The sequence below is a fragment of the Chaetodon auriga genome, chromosome 17 (assembly GCF_051107435.1).
Source record: "Chaetodon auriga isolate fChaAug3 chromosome 17, fChaAug3.hap1, whole genome shotgun sequence".
Classification (NCBI taxonomy): domain Eukaryota; kingdom Metazoa; phylum Chordata; class Actinopteri; order Chaetodontiformes; family Chaetodontidae; genus Chaetodon; species Chaetodon auriga.
This window is the reverse complement of record NC_135090.1, coordinates 19,196,019-19,215,012: the sequence shown is the minus strand read 5'-3', so window position 1 is coordinate 19,215,012 and position 18,994 is coordinate 19,196,019. Positions and strand designations below refer to the sequence as shown.

Here is an 18,994-nt window from a genome sequence, read left to right as displayed (position 1 = left end):
GCAGTATAATTTGAGATACTTGTACTTTACTTACGCTATTTCTGCTCCACAACATTTCAGAGGTACTTTTTACTCCACTACATTTATTGACTGACAGTTTCTAAACACAGCGTCCTGTTAAAGATTAAACCTGTCGCTCCCTACGTCGAGCTGGAGCTCCTCGTCATGTTTCAGATGTCTGTGAGTTGTTAGCAGTTCAATTAAAGAGATTATCTGTCCTTGGCCGGGAGCCACTGGACTAAACTGTATATGGAGTAGTTAAAACCAGCTCCACCATGAACAGCTACAACAGTGAAGAGCTGCCTGCAAATTCACACACCAGTTTTACAATCTAATAATGTCATATAAAATTTATCGATCCAAGGGGACATTTTACTGCAAAACAAGTACTTTTCACTCATCGGTACTTTTACTTCAGTAAATGATCTGAATACTGTTTCCATCACTGCTGTTATCCAGCTATCGAGGGCCATCTTTGGTGAAATCGTCAAAAATTCCACAGAAGCCTGTAAGGACGCCTCACCATCAGAGTCAGATTTATAACTCTGAGCAACATTGACTCAACCGCGAGTCCAATCAGAGGAATCTCACACAATTCTGGCCAATAAGTTTCATCCAGTTGACAGATGTTGTTCTCGTATCTCAGAATCTAATCACAGCGCCATCCTCGCTACGGGAAGCCACCGAGCATTCTAGGAAGAGACAACTCTTAATTAGATCTGGAGCTTACGAGGCTGAGTAGAGTGAGAGGCAGCGAGTGTAACAAAAGGCAGTGAGCTCACACAGGAAATAAGGATCTAAAGGTATGCAAGGTCATTGATCATGTTACAAAATAGCTGTAGGATCCTGCTCAGGCTCAGCTTCTGTGTCTTGGCTGCCTCTCACCTATTCTCTTCCTCCTTCTCCCTCCTCCTTTCTGCTGTTTGGATTGCAGGACAAGGCTCATCACTCAACCATCGCACTCTCCTCCATCCACTGCCTCCCACTGCTCACCCCTCAGGGGGAAGCTGAGATGTTAATGAGGGCTGTAAGTGTATGTGAAGCGTTGCACATGGACACACGTGAGACACGTTAGCAGCATGAAATCCATTATGGTTTAATTTCAACAAATCTCTTTTTCTTGTCTTGGTTGTAGAACAACAGAATCATTATTTCAGGATGTGGCCAGTTTTGAGCTGATATGATTAACCAATCCAACGAACAGCAGTCAGGCAGTGTGTTGTTACAGTGTGTTGTTACGGTGCCGTGTTACCGTGTGTTTCTGCCATGCGTCATGTTTTTAAAGTGCATTGTTACATTGTTTTGTTACATTGTGTTGCTACAATGTAACACACATTGTTACATTGCCTTGCTACAGTGTATTGCTACGGGGCGTTGATATTGTTACAGTGTGTTGTTACAGTGTTTCTGTCACACATTGTTTTATTACAGTGTGTTTCTGTCACACAGTTTTATTATAGTGTGCTGTTACAGTGCCTTGTTACAGTGTGTCGCTGCCACACACTGTGTTGTTGTGTTGTTGCAGTGCGTTGTTACATTGGTTTGTTACAGTGTTTTTCTGCCATACAGTGTGTTGTTACAGTATATTGTTACATTTTGCCATCAGCTCACCCCGGGAGACCAGTGGCCAGCTCAAGAGACTCCCACAGGGCTTTCCTGCAGCTGCTCTGAGGCTCTCTCTGGTTTCTCTTTCTGTGAATGCCGCCAGACAGCCACCTGCTTTTCTAGCTCATTTAGCACATACACGCTCTGACATATACATGGCTGCTGCTGCATGTAAACACAGAGGCGCATATCTGGACAGTGGCTACAACAGACAGCCGTGTGTGTCAACCAGTGAAGTGTTAGCCCCAGTGTCAGAACTTAACCAAAACAGGCCATTTTCACAGAAATACATCACTTCATCTAATTTTCAAGAATATTTTCTCTATCTACTTTTACAGAAACAGGCCTGAATGACTGCATGGTGGTCAACATGGTCCAAAAACTGATAGGACAGTTAAAATGTTATCATCTTACAGTCATCAGCCAGAGTGAAATTGTGCACTCTCATAACCTGCAAACTGTCTGCCAATTTACATATTAGGTGTCTAACTAATGATTGTTGTCATTGCTTAATCTGCCGGTTATTTCCTGTATTATTCAATTTGTTGTTTGACATGTCCAGTCCAATAAAAACTGCAAATTCTCAGAATTAGAGCTGGAACTGGGGACTGTTTGGTATTTTCAGTCCAAAACCCAAATGTATCTAATTTATGCTAATTTAAGGCAAGCAAAAGCAGCAAGTGTCCATGTTTACCATCACATTTTGAGCAATCTTGCTTCAAGAAATGAACTGGTTAAACCACCCTGTTGGTGATGCTGCAGGTTTGACAGTCTGGCAAAAATACCGACCATCAATAACAGGTTGAATTCTGGGAATTACAGGGAGGTAGAAGCAGCTTTTGACCTTTGATATGGTTCTGATGGATACTGTGGCTACTTCTTCCTCTGATGTTGTTGTTGCCACCCACCTCCACGCCATTCACTGCTGTTACTCTGTGCTTTCCTCTGCCATCAGCAGTAGGCAGGAGGTAACGTTACATAACCACACTGAGCGCGAGCGACATGGCGTTCCCTCACTGTCTTCCAATGTTCCTCCTCCACCTCCTCCTCTCATTTTCTCAATCCTCAATTTCCCCACCTTATTTTGCCCGTTCTCCTTCCACTTTCTGCCCCTTTCCATCATCATCATCATCCTCTTCTACCTCCCCATTTCCCAATTTCTCCCTCCCTGCCTCTTTCCAGCCTCCACTGCCCACTCCCCTCTCCTCCGTTTCTATCATATCAGTGTAAAAACAGTACGAGGACGTGGTGATCGACATGTCTTATAAAACCTCGCATGTTCAGCCATCTATCAGAGCACAGAAATGACAGCACCAGACTTATAAATTGACCAGGAGTGAATAACACCCACCAGAAGGGCTTGTTTGGTTTGACCAACAGCTCAAAAACCAAAGACTTACAATAATGTGAGACAAACAAAAGCAGCAAATGTAAGAAGCGGGGACGTGATTAATCAACTAATTGTTGCAGCTCCACTAATAATCAAGTTTCCATCCACATGCAGCACAATTTTAACCAATTTTCTAGAAAAACTGCAAAAGAAAATGAGAAATATTGTTTCCATCCACCACTGCTACGTGAATACTGGGAGGTAGTTTATTGAGATAAACAGCTGGTGGCGCTAATTCTCCAGTGAGGTATCACTAAACCACTGCAGAAGAAGAGGGAGCGACGAGATGACGTGACTAAACGAGCGCCAGTCAAATGTCAAACGATGGAAAACAGGGTGGAAATATGGCATCCATGTTTGTTTCATGTGTTGATTTGAATGTTGGTCTCTTCGTGACTCCACACGGATCTTTGCTTCGTTCAGTGGATGTTTAACTCTCAAACTTCATGTGTTTGTTTGTCTGTTTCCATTGTACCTCTGTTTTTATTGACGCATCAGCTTTTCCACGTCAGCGTGAAAACCTGTCACATGTCTGGTGTTTCCGCTCTGGTTTCTTTAAGGGCAAACGGACGATGCAGGTGAATGGAAAACGCAATTAGTGAGTAAACAGGAAATCCTGCAACGCCGAAAGGATTACCTGAGGCCGCTGCTGAGGTGGATGTTTCCAGCAGAGTTAATAAGATGATGCATTCAAAAGAACATAATGAAATTACGGCAGAAAAGAACAAATGAAAAGCAATTAAGAAAAGATGCTCGCAAATAAGCCTGGGGTGCATTAGCAGCACTCGGAACTGACCTCAGTGCTTCTCCTCTTTAATAATAACAGGTACATCTATTCTTACATGGAGGAGGGAGGGCAGCTAAGTGAGCGTGGTGATCTCATGGTGTGTGGAAGAAGAAGTCAGAAGTGTCGTAAGTTCAGCTCTGCTCTATCTCTGGACCGAACTGTTGCATAACACCGACAGCTCAGGCTTATCCTGTCCTCTCGCTCATGTTGGACGTCAGCTGCTGCCGCTGCATGGACGAGGAGGACCGACACGCCGCCGCGGACGAGCGCTGGAGCATTAGTGCTCGCTGCTGGCGGGTTAATGAGCCGTCGCAGATGTTAACCCCTCGACCAAAATTGCCGTTCCTCAGAGGAGATGCGAATAAAACGATGATGGACGGGCAGTGTGCAGGCTGGCGTGGAAAGATATTTTAATGATGATAAACTCGTCAGAAACTTGCGTGCTTCACGGCTTTTAGCTTTTCTCTGTTGGAGTCAAGCTGTAAAATAACGCAGCTGAAACAATTAGCTGATTAAATGATCAGCGCGTTCACAGAAAATTGCATCAGCAACTATTTTCTGAGTCGTTCCTCAAGCAAAAATGCCAAACATTTCATGGTTTCAGCTTCTCAAATGAGACGATTTTCTGCTGTTGCTGACAATGTCGTGAAGTGAATACTGTAAATGTGTGTAAGCAACCAGACTGAATATTTTTAGGCTTTGAAAGGCTGCTTCTGGAGATGTCACCTTTAGCTGCAGGAGACTGACGGGACAGTCATCATTTTCTGACTTTACAGACCATAATTACCGTTAATCAAGAAGATAGTTTCAGCCCTGAAAATAAGTGGAAAATGGCCAATCCTGGTCAATTTAAATGAATTTTCCCACCACGGCTCCCATGAAGCAACACTGAGCACTGAGTGGGAGGCAAACTTCAGCAAAATCAAGGCGATATGATGTAATGATATTAAAGGAAATGAAAGAGGAAACAAAAGCCTGCGGTGAGGAATAAAGCACAAAGTGATCAGCACAAAGACGAGCTCTCGCAGCTCTGCACTGTACCTGTTCGGAGGGAGAAGTGGACCAAAGAAAGTCGACACTTTGAGGCTGAGCGCTCAGAGAGTAGCTGCCGCTTTTCCTCCCGGACTCAGACTCGCTGACGGGGGAACACCTGACATTCCAGACCCAGACAGACACTTTCCCGGCCAATAACCGCCGACATTCCCGAGCCTCTGTCCGTCTCCCGAAGGAAGAAATGCAGAAAAGTGGAACGGCACGGCGGAGCAGAGCGCCGAGCGTCTGGCCGCCGTCTGTCTGTCCTCACACAGCTTTCACTTCTCACTTCTGCCTGTTTTCTCTGCCGTCTGTCAGCGGAGCAACCACGCTCCTTTCTCCTCCCTGCCTGCCTGCCTGCCTTTGTGTTCCTTCTCCCCCCTCCTCTCCTCTCTTCTCCTCCCTCTCCGTCTTCTTCTTTTTTTTTTTTAAAGCCTTCTCTAAATCAGGGAAAGCCCTCCCTGCCTGCCTGCAGGAGCGCTGACTTCCCCGAGCCGAGCGGCAGCGCTCTCTCTTTTTATAAAAAAGCAAAACAAAGCAGGATGGAGGCTCTGAGGCAGCACAGGTCTCTAATTCCTCTGTAACTCGCTCTCATACGCACTGTCAACATCAGATTAGCAGCTAACCTACTTGTGGCGTACAACCTCCCACACCCCCGCAGAGGCTATAAATACTCATCTATCCGTTCTGTACATTAATCCTATCTGTGGAGGGTGAGCAGCCGAGCGGCGGGGACACACGGCGAGGCTAATGAAGGCGTGTGACGTACAGCACGGGGTTGACCTGGACGTCAACACAACACCACCTCCGCATCAACACAAGCAAGAGGCTGCTGAGGATGAACCCAAGTCATGGTCATTTTTTAAGGATTTTTACTTTCAGTATCACTTAATCTTAATTCTTAATTCATCTTTAGGCCATAAAACTGAACTAAAAAGTCCTCAAACTGCTTGTTTTGTCACGGTCACATAAGATGAAGAAATGCAGCAAGTGCTCACGACTGAGAACCCTGAAGAGGAGAACATTTGGCATTTTTTCTGATATTACTTTCATCTGTGAGCTGTACTAAACACTCGGCGTCCTCTTTATTAGGTAACCCTCTGCAACGTCGTGCAGCCGATGCAGGAAAATGAGGCACTTCCCGAGGAGCTGATGTGTATCGTGTGTACCGCTGTGGGCTCACATTAAAGACAACTCCAGTGTTTTGACAGCGCCTGTGTGTGCTGCCTTCAAGGGTTTAGTTCATAAAAATGTGAAAAAACGGGCATCACAGTTTCCCAATTTTAACCAAATGACAGCCCAAACTCAAAAGATAATTATATTTATGATGATTTCAAAGAGTGAAAGCTACAAATTGTCACATTTGAGAAGCTGTAAACGGTGAATATTTGTCATTTTTAATCATCTAAATCACTTTATTGATCAAAGAAATATGCTTTCTCGCTGGGAAGATCAATATCAACCTCATGCTCGTGTGTTAAATGTGGAGCTGGAGTCTGGATGTGATTAGACTTCGCCCAACTGTTGTTCACCAAAAACAGTTACGTAACTCTGTGAAACCACTAAGTGCCTTTTTTACATTTCTCTGTTTGTGCGAGTTAAACAAAGGAGATAATTAGTTAATTAGTGAGTTTTAGAGGTGCTGGAGGAGGTGGATTTTTGAACGTCAGAGCCAAGCTAGCCCTTGTTTCCAGTCTTTATGCTAAGCTAATCGCTTCCTGTCTGTAGCGTCCACCGACAGAGACGAGAGCACGTTTGATCTTCTCGTCTCATCAATTTATCAACTATTCATATCAACACGACAGGTGGGCTACATGTTTTCACCATGGCTCACTTGCTGAAAAACACATACACACACACACACACACACACACACACACACACACACACACAGACAGGCTTTAGCAACACCTGCACACACTGCTCAGACTCAGTGTTACTCACGCTGTGAGCACGGACGATAAAACCGCGGTTATAAACAATGCCTGGATTTCATTTTACAGGGCACACCTGAACCCGAGAATGAGTCACACATCGACGCCCTGCAGGTTCCCACACACAACTTCTGCCTCTCTCACAGTTTCACATGGCAGCGGCTTCCTGATTTTCATTTAAATCTGGTTTTGGAGGGGTGGTGGTGGGGGTGGGGGGGGCAGCAGCTCTGCTCGGTGCCTCAACTGAAATCATCCAAAATGCGAGGTCTAAAAATACAACCAGAGGATTCTTAAATCACCCCTTCCTCCCTCCTCCAGCGCTCCCCCAGCGAGCTCACTTAGAGGAGGGAAGTCGGGGATCGTCGCAGCTCAGAATTCCCCCGAGTCTCTCCCACCCACGAGGCAGCGGGAGCCCAGAAACCCCCTCCCAACATCTCTCCCCATGGCAACAGCGGCTAAAGGAAGACATGGCACATGTTACGCAAGAGGATGAAGCTTTGCCAGCAGGCAGGCACCCCTTCCTCCTCCTCCTCCTCCTCCTCCTCCCTTTTACACATATTTTCACAGCCTCCCCATTAACCCTCTTTACATTTGTCCCTATCGTTCTCCTCACCTGGCATCATTCTCCCCCTCTTTCACGCTCTCTTTCACACCCTTAACTCTGGCGCTCTGCCATCTTCCCCTTCCCCATCCTCGGCTGCTGCTTTCCCCCTTTTCACTTCGCTTTGCGCCCTCTCCTCCAGGCTTTTTCAGAGGCATTTATCTTTGTCCTGCGGCCGCAGAAACACTGCACTGCTGCTGCTGCTGCTGCTGTTGCATGGCTGAGCGGCTTTTTCCTTATAAATAAATAAATAAATAAATAAAACCTATTACTACGGTCAACTGACCCAATAGCTGGCATGTCGCTGTGGCTTGATGGGAGGCGCGACGTGACCGGCTGACCCCGCTGAAGGCAGCGGAGCAGGAGTTTCCCGTCGTTCCTGCAGGGTTCACCAAGTTTCAGACGTTGAAGGCCTGTTTGATACCACACAGAGTGGAACTGTGGCCGGTATGAAACAGATATTAAATATGATGATGGAGACAACATTACGTATATACACATTAAATCACATTTGTTCAGTACTTTGCATCAGGATCAGGACGTAACAACATCCTACTGATAGATTTAACCTTATGCAAACTCGACCTTGATAGGTTACCAATTACAAATGGTTCAGTCATAATTTACAGTGAATCAATCAACTTTTATTTATTTATTGTAATTTATTACTAATTGATCATATCTTGCTGTTGTTGCCTTTGCTGCTGTAACACTGCTCATTGAAGTTTTTGCTAAAATTGATTGTGAGCTGATCATTTTCTGAGCTTCTGTAGCTGCTGTAGCTATCAGCAGTGAGTGTTTGCCACCCGTCTGATGGTTCTGGCTGAAACTCCTGCAGTACATCCACCATAGATTTGATTTTTGTTAAGATTCAGTCAGTAAAATAATTTTTGTCATGCATTTTTAATTTCAGTGCCTTTAAATCACTTTGAGGCTGCAGCTGCTGCCATCTTTGTTGCATATTTCTATGGTTTGTTCCAGCTGTTTTGGTGCCTCTTGTGATTTAACTCTTGGGTTGTTGTCGATTACTTTAGTCCATAAATCACCATCTTTCCCCAACTTAATCGAGTCCAGTCAGCAGTTAAACATAACCATGAAATGGTTTAATAATGCTGGTTTCATCATGACAGGAAACTGTACTGAGATCAGATATTTTGCATCTTGTCAGATTATGTGTTCGAGCTTTATGTTTCCTTCAGAGCGTTTTTGCTTTTGCGGATTCGTTGTACATAAACATCATTTCTATGAGACGAGTTTTCTTTGCAGGGCTTCACCTTCTCCCACCTGCCTGCCTCCTGTCACTGCAGCCTCGTGACCTCGCTCTAAATATGTCTGGGTGTTTATATACAGCGTCGGCCATCAGCTGCGTCTATGTCTTTAAAATATTGACCTGACCCCGGTGACCCCGCTCAACCTTCCTGATGACTCACACACTGTTTGGGGGCTTTCAATCTTTCGCCATCGACCCGCCGGAGTCCACCGAGTCTGTGCAGCCAAGGACGAACTGCCCCCACCCCACCCCTGCCCCCCCCTCCCCCTGACACTGACAGACACTTCAGGGCATACAACACTCACTTCCTCCAACTCCTCCTCCGCATCCTCGCTCAGTCAATACCTTACAAACACACAAACCGCACAGACGAAACAACATATTTCCTGATGGCAACTAGCCTACACAAGCAGTGAGGAAAGGATCAAAACAAAGAGTGAGTTTATGAATGAACAGGCTTCATGATATGAGGCGGGGGCCCCTGCTTTTTTTTTCTCTTTAAGAGGCCCTGCAGAGGGAACTTGTTTGCTGACATGCGAAGGGTCTGCTGATTCCTGTAAAACACCCACAGTCTGGAGACTTACAGCTCTCAGCTCCTTTATTCAGCATCCTGCTTTCTGCTGACGGACTGCTGAAGAGCCAGCGAGTGTGCGCCGAACAAAAGTGAGAGTGAGGCTACGCTGCAAAGCAGAGCAGGACGAAAGCTCGTCTGAAGCCGTGGTCAAAATCAAGATCTTATTTGTTTATTCTCTGAGCCGATAGTTCATGATTTAATCTCAAATGCTGCCAATTTTAGGCTGTGTTTTATTTTGGTTCTTGTACGGCTGCTTGTAAAATATTAACTGATTAATCAATTAGTCAATTGGCAGAGAACTAAGCAAAAGTCATTTACTAATCAAGTTATTAATCAAGCAAGAATGGTCAAACATTAACTGGTTCTCAAATGTGAGGATTTGCTGATTTCATCAGTTTGTACTTTGATTACATTTGAGTTTTTGGGCAAAATCACACTTTTCTTTTTCTCTATTTTCTGACATTTTACCGACAAAACAAATCTGTTAGTGAAGGTTCAAGTATGGTTTGGTTTCTAGTGCAAACGTGCCACATTTCTACCACTTTACTCCCATGCTGGGATACACAGAGCGACCTGTCGCTGCACAATAATCACTGGTTTGTAGTAGTTGAAACCCTTTGCAGTCTGGACTTTAACGCAGCTAGCTTAGCTTAGCATAAAGACTGGAAGCAGGGGGAACAGCTAGCCTCGGTCTGTCCAGAGAGTAAAGAAACACCAACGTCTCTGAAGTTCACTCACAGGCATCTTGTTTTTTCAGTGAAAGCAGACGTGATGCTTTCTGTGGTCCCAGCAGTGCTGCATTAACAAACACAGAGCAGAATATCCGTCGCTGAGCGCCACAAAAGACTTGCTGCAATTTTCTCTAATCATTTCAAATTGCTTGTTGTGCTGCTAAAATGCACAGCCTTCTTAAAATGTCCCTCTGAGCTTCTTCATCCTCCACACATCACTAAGTGTTTAGGAGGGATGACAAAAAAAAAGTCAATGCTTTAAAGGGGCGGCGAGGCGCGGCGGCGGGATGATCTTAAATGGAGCAGAGGACTGTTGTGTGAACGTTTCAAAGGAAACTGACACGTCTTCTGACGGGGCTTTAAACGTGTTGAGGAGGAGGGGGTCGCTTCAGTTTGTCGCCTGTAAGCGCAGCGCCGGCCTCCGTTCCCGTGAGGCCTGATAGTTAGTCATTCCCCCGCCTGATGCATGTGACTGAGAGCCACGCAGCTGTGCTCTGATTGGCCGGTATGCCGCAGCAATGATGGCAGACGTCCCACGCAGCAGAGAAACAGCAAGTGTCAGTGTTGATAAATACAGCCCACGGCCTGACCTTAAGGAAACCGCACAGCTAACCTCTGCCTTCCCACCCATCTGCCCACCTGCCCTCGCCTCCACCTCAACATCTGGTGAGCACAGCGGCAGACGACCTGTCGCTTCGAGTCAAGGACGAGGTCTCCCGAAGGCTGACTAGACTGATAAACTGAGACTTTAAAGTAATTTATGATCTTAAATTCAGCTTAATGTGTGTAATCACTGAAGAAAACACATCAGGGTCAACGTCCCAGATGCCGTGAGCAGAATTAAAACGCCAACATTGGCTTAATTATGAACCATTATGTCGCTGCGGCAAAGTGCTCTCATTAATACTAAAGGCAGAGCGTTCATACACATATATAAGGGAAGTCAGAGTCAGCAGCTCCTCTGAGCGGCCTCATGAATCAATGCATGATCTGACGAGGCCAGACTGGAAAAAGGATGACGAGCAGAGCGGGGGATTCACGGCGGAGTGGAGGAATGTATGAATGTACCTCTGGGCTTGTCACTCAAAAGAGGCTTTCCCCACCAGATCGTAACTGACATCCACACACATTCAGCCATCGCTATGGAACGACCTCCGCCCGTTTTCTCTCCGTCAAACCCCAAACCTCACCGCCGCGCTCTCTGCCAGGGTCTCCGGTTGAACTGACGGCATCGCGGCATCTCCTCCTCTCTGAGTGATTTCCTCTTTTTCCCTCTAAACCTTCTCTGACAGCTCGAGTGTGACGTTGGACCTCAGCCCTCTTCAGGCGTGGAAGACGCAACGTTTCTGACTTCATCGAGCTGTTGAAGTGAAGCTTTTTGTCACCCGGACGTCTTTTACATCAGCGCTCCGTCTCAGCTTCACTGAGGTGTTCCCATCCAATGAGCCGAAACGCAGGAAATAAAAAATACATGTATCACAAAAAAGCTTTTCGGCCTGGTTGAGGTGGGATAGTCAATAAAAGCAAAATAACACTCATTGATAAACACAGAGGAGGAGTGCTGCTCAAGATGCTTATCTTTCTGTTGATCATCTGATTGATTGATCACAGGTCTCGAAATGTTGTCCGTCAGTAATACAAAATGTGTTTGGGACAAGCAGATCTTCCTCAGGGACAAAATTGACAAAATTTAAGTATGTATGTGTAACTATCACTTAGCAAATGAAAAACTGAACCGAGCACAACGGACCACGTCTTCTCATGTTGTTACCATAGTTCTGCCAGAGACCTACGAAAAATTTGATGCACTGAAATCCGATAGGACACAGTGAACTCACTCCTGACGGGGGACACACCCTTTTTCCCAGCTAATAGCACACAACTAACAGAGCTAATAGAGACAACAGAGCTTACAGTTAATGGAGCTAATAGCACACAGCTAATGGAGCTAATAGAGTTAACAGAGCTATTAGCTAATGGAGCAAATAGCACACAGCTAATGGAGCTAAGAGTGCTAATGGAGCTGACAGCTAACAGAGCTAATAGCACATAGCTAATAGAGCTAAGAGTGCTAACGGAGCTGAGAGCTAACAGAGCTAATAGCACACAGCTAATAGAGCTAAGAGTGCTAATGGAGCTGACAGCTAACAGAGCTAACAGCACACAGCTAATAGAGCTAAGAGTGCTAATGGAGCTGACAGCTAACAGAGCTAATAGCATACAGCTCATGGAGCTAACGCAGCTAAACACACAGCCGGACTCAGTGCTGTCCCTCAGCTGAGTACAGTTTGGAGGTAAAAGTAATCTGAATGCTGATACTTTTAACTAATAAATACTGATGATAGCAAAGCAAATCAACATTTGGATTTTGGGACAGCTTACGTTCACTTCAGGATTGCATTAGTGCAAAGCTCTGATTAATCAACCATCTTGAGGGAAACAGACGGATCTGAAGAACTTAAAATTAGCTCGCCCAAGTTTATTAAACTTTTTTTTCTGTGCGTAAGAGGATACAGCCATCTTTGAAGGCAGCACAAGACACACATTTTCCTTTCTTTCCTAATTTTTATTAATCTTTTCTGACTTGAGTGACTCGGTTGACTTGAGACCAACGTCTTAAGCTGCCATCAGGTCACCCTAACGAGGTGCGTGTCTGAACCCCGTCTGTCTGCAGCCAGGCTTTAGTCTTCATCCCACTTCAACGTCATAATTTCCCAGATTTTTATTTTTACACTTCTGTGTCAGCTCTTCTCTTACCGGTTTTCCCTGAGCTTTTTCCCCCCAGTCTGCTTTTCTGCCCTCTTTCATCTTTGCAGCCCTCGCTCCCCTCCCTCCACATTCGTAGGAGGTTCCAGCAGTAGGACACAAGGAACAGCACCTGCAGACCGAGACTCATGCTGCTCTGTTTCCCTGGCAACCCCTACATTGGGCTTTGCGTGTGCAAACCATTAAGCAATGCCAGCTCTGAATACACACACGCATGCAGCTGCACACACACACACACACACACACACACACACACACACACACACACACACACACACACACACAGAAAAGCGCCCCCACACAACAACCCTTTTAAGGGTTTCCGGCTGGTGGATGTTTGCTTCTTCTTCTTCTTCTTCTTTTTTTTAAAATTCAAACAGTTTTTCCAAAGCTTTTTTTTTTAATATTATTTTTTTTTACCTCCAACTGCAGCAGCTTAACTCACGTCACATTTTCCCCACAATCATAAAAACGGACCCCCTGAAACTCGGCAGCCCCCGTCTAACAGAGGCAGGTTTTGTTGGGACATATATCCTCGGTGCGTATGTGAGCTCTCCGCCTCCTCCGTGTGTCATGAGCACATCGCCAAATAATGTGACGTCCAGCCCGGCATCGGTCCTGCGTCGCCACCGCAGGGAGAATTTCTTCCACTATTCTGCGTCTCTGTGCTGACGCCAGCAAAGGCAAATCCTGCCGGCCCCCGCCCTGTTTCCCCCCCTCGTCATTCCCGCTCACCTTTCTGACTTGCCAACATCAATGCTGCTCAACCAAGTTTCCAGGAAGTGGCTCCGCAGGCCACAAAAGCTCACCTGTGGAGGGAAAAGGTGCATGCGTGCGTACGCGCACCTAACAAGTAGAAGGTCACCGTTCGTTAGCTCCAATTTAACTCGGCTTGCCTGAGCCCTTCACTAACGCTTCAGTTTGAAAAGTTTAAGCCCAATAATTTGACTGATTGGGCAGCAGTCCCCGTCGCAGACACAAGATGAAGCCGAGGACACACACACGAGGCTGTAAACAGTCGGGTCATCTGTCTTCAGGGGGTCGTACGTAAATGGCTGAATGGGTGGCGAGCTCACGGCGACACACACACACATACACACACCTGCCTCAGCAGCGGCAGGTAAAAGAGGCTTTGGCAGGCTGCTAATGAGCGACGGCGTGATCGTTCGTAGAACATTTTGTCTCACATGAAAATGCATCTCTGCCTCCACAGAGCGACGCTCGCAGCTCAGATGAGGAGGTGCACGACTTAACAAACACGCAAGAGACACACCAGCACAGACGCACACGGCTGAAACACACACATGCAAGACCTTTTCTGCACAGGCAGGCGGGCGGTGTTAGCTACGGTATTAGTCACCAACGTCTGATAAACAGGCCAGAGTGTGACAGACATTCAAACTGAGAGTCTGCACGCAGCAAATGGTTTTAGGTGAGGTGGGAGGAAGAAGTGGGGCTTCCTGAGAAGAAGAATTAAAATTATTTCTCTGTTTTACCTGATGAACTGAACGTCCTTGTGCTTCAGACACAACAAGCAGTTTGAAGTGAATTTAGCCTTTTTATTTGATTGAATTATTTAAATTTTGATCATTCACTCAGTTACAGTTGTATATAACTGGGTTGACCTTTCCAGTGCAGTAATTAAAGGACCCCAGAGGGAGGAACAGATTCTTCTGTATGAGCTCTTTGGTTCAACACTTAAAGACAGACAGAGCCGTTATCATGGGAGACAAATGTCAGCTCGCAATAGAGGAAGAAGCGAGATACTGAAAAAAGAAACTAAAAAGCAGCACAGTTGGAAAATGTTTGCAGCTCTGATTCCTTGAATTTATTAGAAAACAAATACAAGGTGTTTGGTCTCTTCAGCACGCAAGCAAGTGATAAAATTTAACTCAATTTTTTTATCCAAACTCAATTAATTTTTTGTTTCTGAGTGAAGTTACAGAGAGCAGATTGTAAACATCTGACTGGCATTTTGGTTCACAACCAATTTGTGACTTCAACCCAAAAGCCAAAAAAAGAATAAACTAATTACGCAAACAAGCTGCCGCCTGAAATCCTCTCAAACTAGCCAGCTCACAAATTGGTTTCCTCAAAACCAGATGTTTCCAGGTGTTAGGGAGGTTCCTCTCTTCCCCACCACAGTGCAGTTACCCTGAGGGCTGATTTGTCACGCAGCAACCGCCCTTCACTTAGCAGAAGGCCCAAGGTGATGAAAAACACCACCATTTGTGAGATGCACCTCACAATTAAGAGTTCACACAAAATGGAAAAAGGCCACAAGTCCCCGATCCCTGATAATCACATTTTCCATCATCAAAAAATGTCTTTTGCACAATGAACCATGAGTGGATGTGCCTGCCATTAAAACCAGCACACAGTGAAAAATGACTCAAGTACGCGCTTTTATTCCTCCATTAAAAAGAAGGAATAGACATTAACCCACATTTCAGGATGGCAAAGTGAGCGGTCGCCAGATTCGGTTTCATTCACACAAAATATGGCTGTAAAAATTCCTCCCTCCCTGTCGCAGCTCTGCCTCTCTGTCAAAGTGAAAGCTTCTCTGAGGTTAGCACCAAGTTAAACAGACATCCCTGAACTAGTTTCAGCCTGTCTTGTTGTAGTTACTGTTGCTAAAACCCCGGTTTATTCCCGCCTCTGGGAGAGAAGTTCCCTTTGTGTGAATCTCGCTGCATTCGCACACTGTAATTTGAAGGGACCGTACGGAAACACTGGTTTGGCTGCCTGAGCATGACACAACATGTAAAAATCCATTGCCGGGGCCAGGATGTTAACTCTTTCTCTGCACCTCTGAGGCTTTTACATAAGCACAGTGTAAACAGCACGGCATCGTCACCCTACAGAGCCTTCAGAGTCAAGCTAAAACACAAACTCTCACGTTTTCCAGACGTAAAGTCTGAACTGTACCGACACTGCAGCTTTTAGCCACAATACCATTTGTGTGGACATTTTCCACTTGACAGACATCTGAAGAGCAGAAACACTCTGCTACAAGTGAAAGTTACTGAAGTAAAAAAACACAAACAGTGTTCGCATCAAAGTAAAACTTAAACTATGAAAAGTAAAAGTACTCCTAATACAGAACGGCTCATTTCAGAATAATGTATATGATATTATCGCACTTTCATGTTTATTTCTATATATATTTTACATACATCACTGTATATCTACTTTGTTGTATATTTTTTCTCAACTGTGCAATAACACTGTATTTATTATCCACATTAACAACAGTATTTTTATAAGCTGTATATATTGTGCATACATAGACTGAAATTCAATGTTTCTTCCTGTGTAAGTGCAATACAACACACAACACTGGTAGCTTTTTTAACCTGCTGGCTGTAACGACCTAATTTCCTTAAGTCTGGGATCAATAAAGTTTTATCTTATCGTATCGTATATACTGCCTGAAGACAAATAAAGTCTTATTGGTATAATAATTAATTTGTTGATTATATGTTTGAATTATTAATCTGAATCTGCAAAGTAACTTCAGTTATCAAATAAATGTAGTGGAGTAAAAAGTACAAAATCTGTGGTAGTGGAGTGAAGCCTGAAGTAGCAGCAAATAGTAATACTCAAGTACTTCAACACTTGTATCATGCTTGAGTAATGAAGTTCTCCTCAAATGGACTCACGCTGTAGCTTTAAAGCAGCAGACTGTGTCCGGTGTCTCTGGGTTAGCGTACACCTGATAATACAGGTTGCTGCTGCAGTTTATTCTGACCCTGCATATTTAACCACGGTCAGACGCACAGTTGATCATTAACAGGAAACTGTTGCTGTCAGTTTGCTGCAAATTACTGAGGCGGTGAAAAACAACATGAGCTGACAGACAGACATCTGAACTGTCCTTATCCTTTCAATTCTGCCTCATGAAAACAAATTTGCACCTGCTTTTAACATAATGAATCCAACATCGCTTGCACATTACACTTCTGAGCATTAACGGGCCGTCAGGTTAATGTAATAAAATACGCAAACTTCATTTCGGCGCATAAACATCCTTGTCAGCGCAGTGAAGGATGCTGGAGGGATGAGAAACTCCGTCCCCGTGCGTCGGCCTTTACAGGGTAAACATTTTCCACCTTGTTAAATGTTCCCCCTTTTCACTGCAGTTGTTCACCATTTATCACGCAGCATGTTCTCTGCTAAAGCAGGAGACCAGACCTGATGGGCTCTGGTGCGAGGAGCCTTTTACAAGACAAGAGGAATGCACAGTCAGTTCTATAAACACTGGTGTTGGTAACAAGTCTGGGCATTTTCAGGGGCACTTTGAGGAACGGGAGAGAAAAACCAAACGCCACACAGACATCACGTAGCCACTGAAGGCTGTCTGGATGAAAACACTAACAGACACTCAACACATACAGAGAGAGAGAGAGAGAGAGAGTGAACGCAGCTCTGTGCACATTGTCAGAAAGGTTAATAAACTGCACTCATTTCTAAATCAGTGGGTTTTAATGTCGGGTCACATTTTTCCATTGCAGCTAACTAGGCCACACATCCTCCAGTGAGCTGCACAACAGCGACTTCATTTGAATCTAAAGCAGAGGTGGATGTGTTAATTTACTGCATCGTTTACAAAGGGGTCAAAGACGAGACGCCCTTTTTTTTGAGTACGGACACATAAAAGTACCCCGAGAAGGAGAGGATTACATTTTGGATACATCAGGTGAAAGTACATGGTCCACTTTGTAATGTCAGTAACTTTTGATGAAAAAAAATGAATCTGCATATGTGAAATAAGCTCATAAAGTCCATATTTGTCATTCAGTGTAATGGTACGAACTACAATTTCAATGAAACATGTTTAAATATTCATGTGAAAAAATAAATAAAGTTGTATTGTAACTACCCTGGCATAATTGTACAGGTGTTGGTCTTATCATATTAAAAGCACTTTGCAATACTCCTTCGTTTTGATATTGAAATCATTAGGGGACTTTTGTGCCCACTTCTAAGTTAATTACAGATCATTCAGTGTAATGAGATAAAGCTGGCCTTTTTTAACGACCAATCTAATATATAGTCAGCTGAACACCTGTTCCATCGTTAGAAGGACTCCTGAAGGCTTCGGAGGTGGTAGCAGAAGGTGAGTTTTCCTCTCTAAAATATGTGATATATTCATGTTTTTATGATGTGGTACCAATGGACACAAAATGAAATGTCATTCAGTGAAATGTCAAAAGTCACTTTTATAGTTGAAATTTAATTGAAACAAATGTATTGCAGTATGTGTTGGAAGTAATTGCACTGAACTGTGTAGATCATATGCACTTTTTAATGTAGGTGGCTATGTATTTGCCCATAAAAGATGTAAAATGTATAATAATGTCATTCAGTGCAAGGACAGTGTCATTCTGTGTAATCAGTGCTGTTATAGCTGTAAAACACCAACATCATTTCTGCAGACAAAGTGTTTGTTCCTGGCTTGTTAACTGTCCACACCTGGGCACAAGCTTATTATGGCCATCATTTCCATTACCGATGTTGATATTGTTTTTATGTATGATGTATGCTGTCATTATTGATGATATTATATATTTCTAATGACATTATTTATATATTTTTACAGATGCCTTCCAACAAAGCGGCAGTGGCAAAACACAGGCAAAGAATAAATGCAAACCCAATAGAACGGGAAAAACTACTTGCAAAAAGAAGAGAAAACTATAAGAAGAGAAAAATTGCAGCCTTGGGTGCAAATCCTGACCATCAACCAATCAAGTTTCTGTCAGAGCATGAAGTCATCAAGAAAAGACAACAGTGGCGGGAAAATCAAAGGAAGCACCGGGCAGCTAAACGTGCCAAAAAACTGGACTTCACACCAGACTCCCCTGACATTCCCGTTGAAGAGCTTTCCAGACCTCTTTCCCAGCCAGTGCAGCCAAAAGAATGCTTTTGTGTGGCCAGAAAGAGCAGACAAAGTTTTTTATTTCAGATCAGATGTGAAGGCTGTTATATCTGAGCCAGAGCCCTTAACTATGAGGCAGTCCAAACTTGTCAAATCAGACTGGGACAAGTTTACAGCAGCAACACAGTGTGTGTAAGTAATGCTAAGCCATAAATTGTGGCATACCTATATCATTTGAAAATTCCATTATTGTGGAAGATTTAATTTGTATAAATGTAGACTTCAGATTGTTGTAGCCGCCGTCTACAATTTCAAGGTTTTTTTTCACATTTTTTTTACACTGTTATACCCTGCAGCATTTTTGTTAACTTACATGCTCTTAAAAATAATAAATACAATTTTCTTTTCAAAATTGGTCTCTGT

At 44.3% G+C, this 18,994-nt stretch overlaps 1 protein-coding gene across 4 annotated transcripts in view; it reads right to left on the bottom strand.

Moving 5' to 3' along the window:
* The window catches only part of hivep1 (HIVEP zinc finger 1), a 54,893-nt gene that overhangs the window by 25,875 nt on the left and 10,024 nt on the right, over positions 1-18,994 (bottom strand). The window contains exon 1 of one of the 4 annotated variants that reach the window (XM_076754795.1): positions 4,824-5,465. The exons of the other annotated variants lie outside the window; for them this stretch is intronic. The gene's annotated coding sequence lies outside the window, so the exon portion shown is untranslated. Of the gene's footprint in view, positions 1-4,823; positions 5,466-18,994 lie in introns of those variants that run through there. 4 annotated transcript variants of the gene reach the window in all.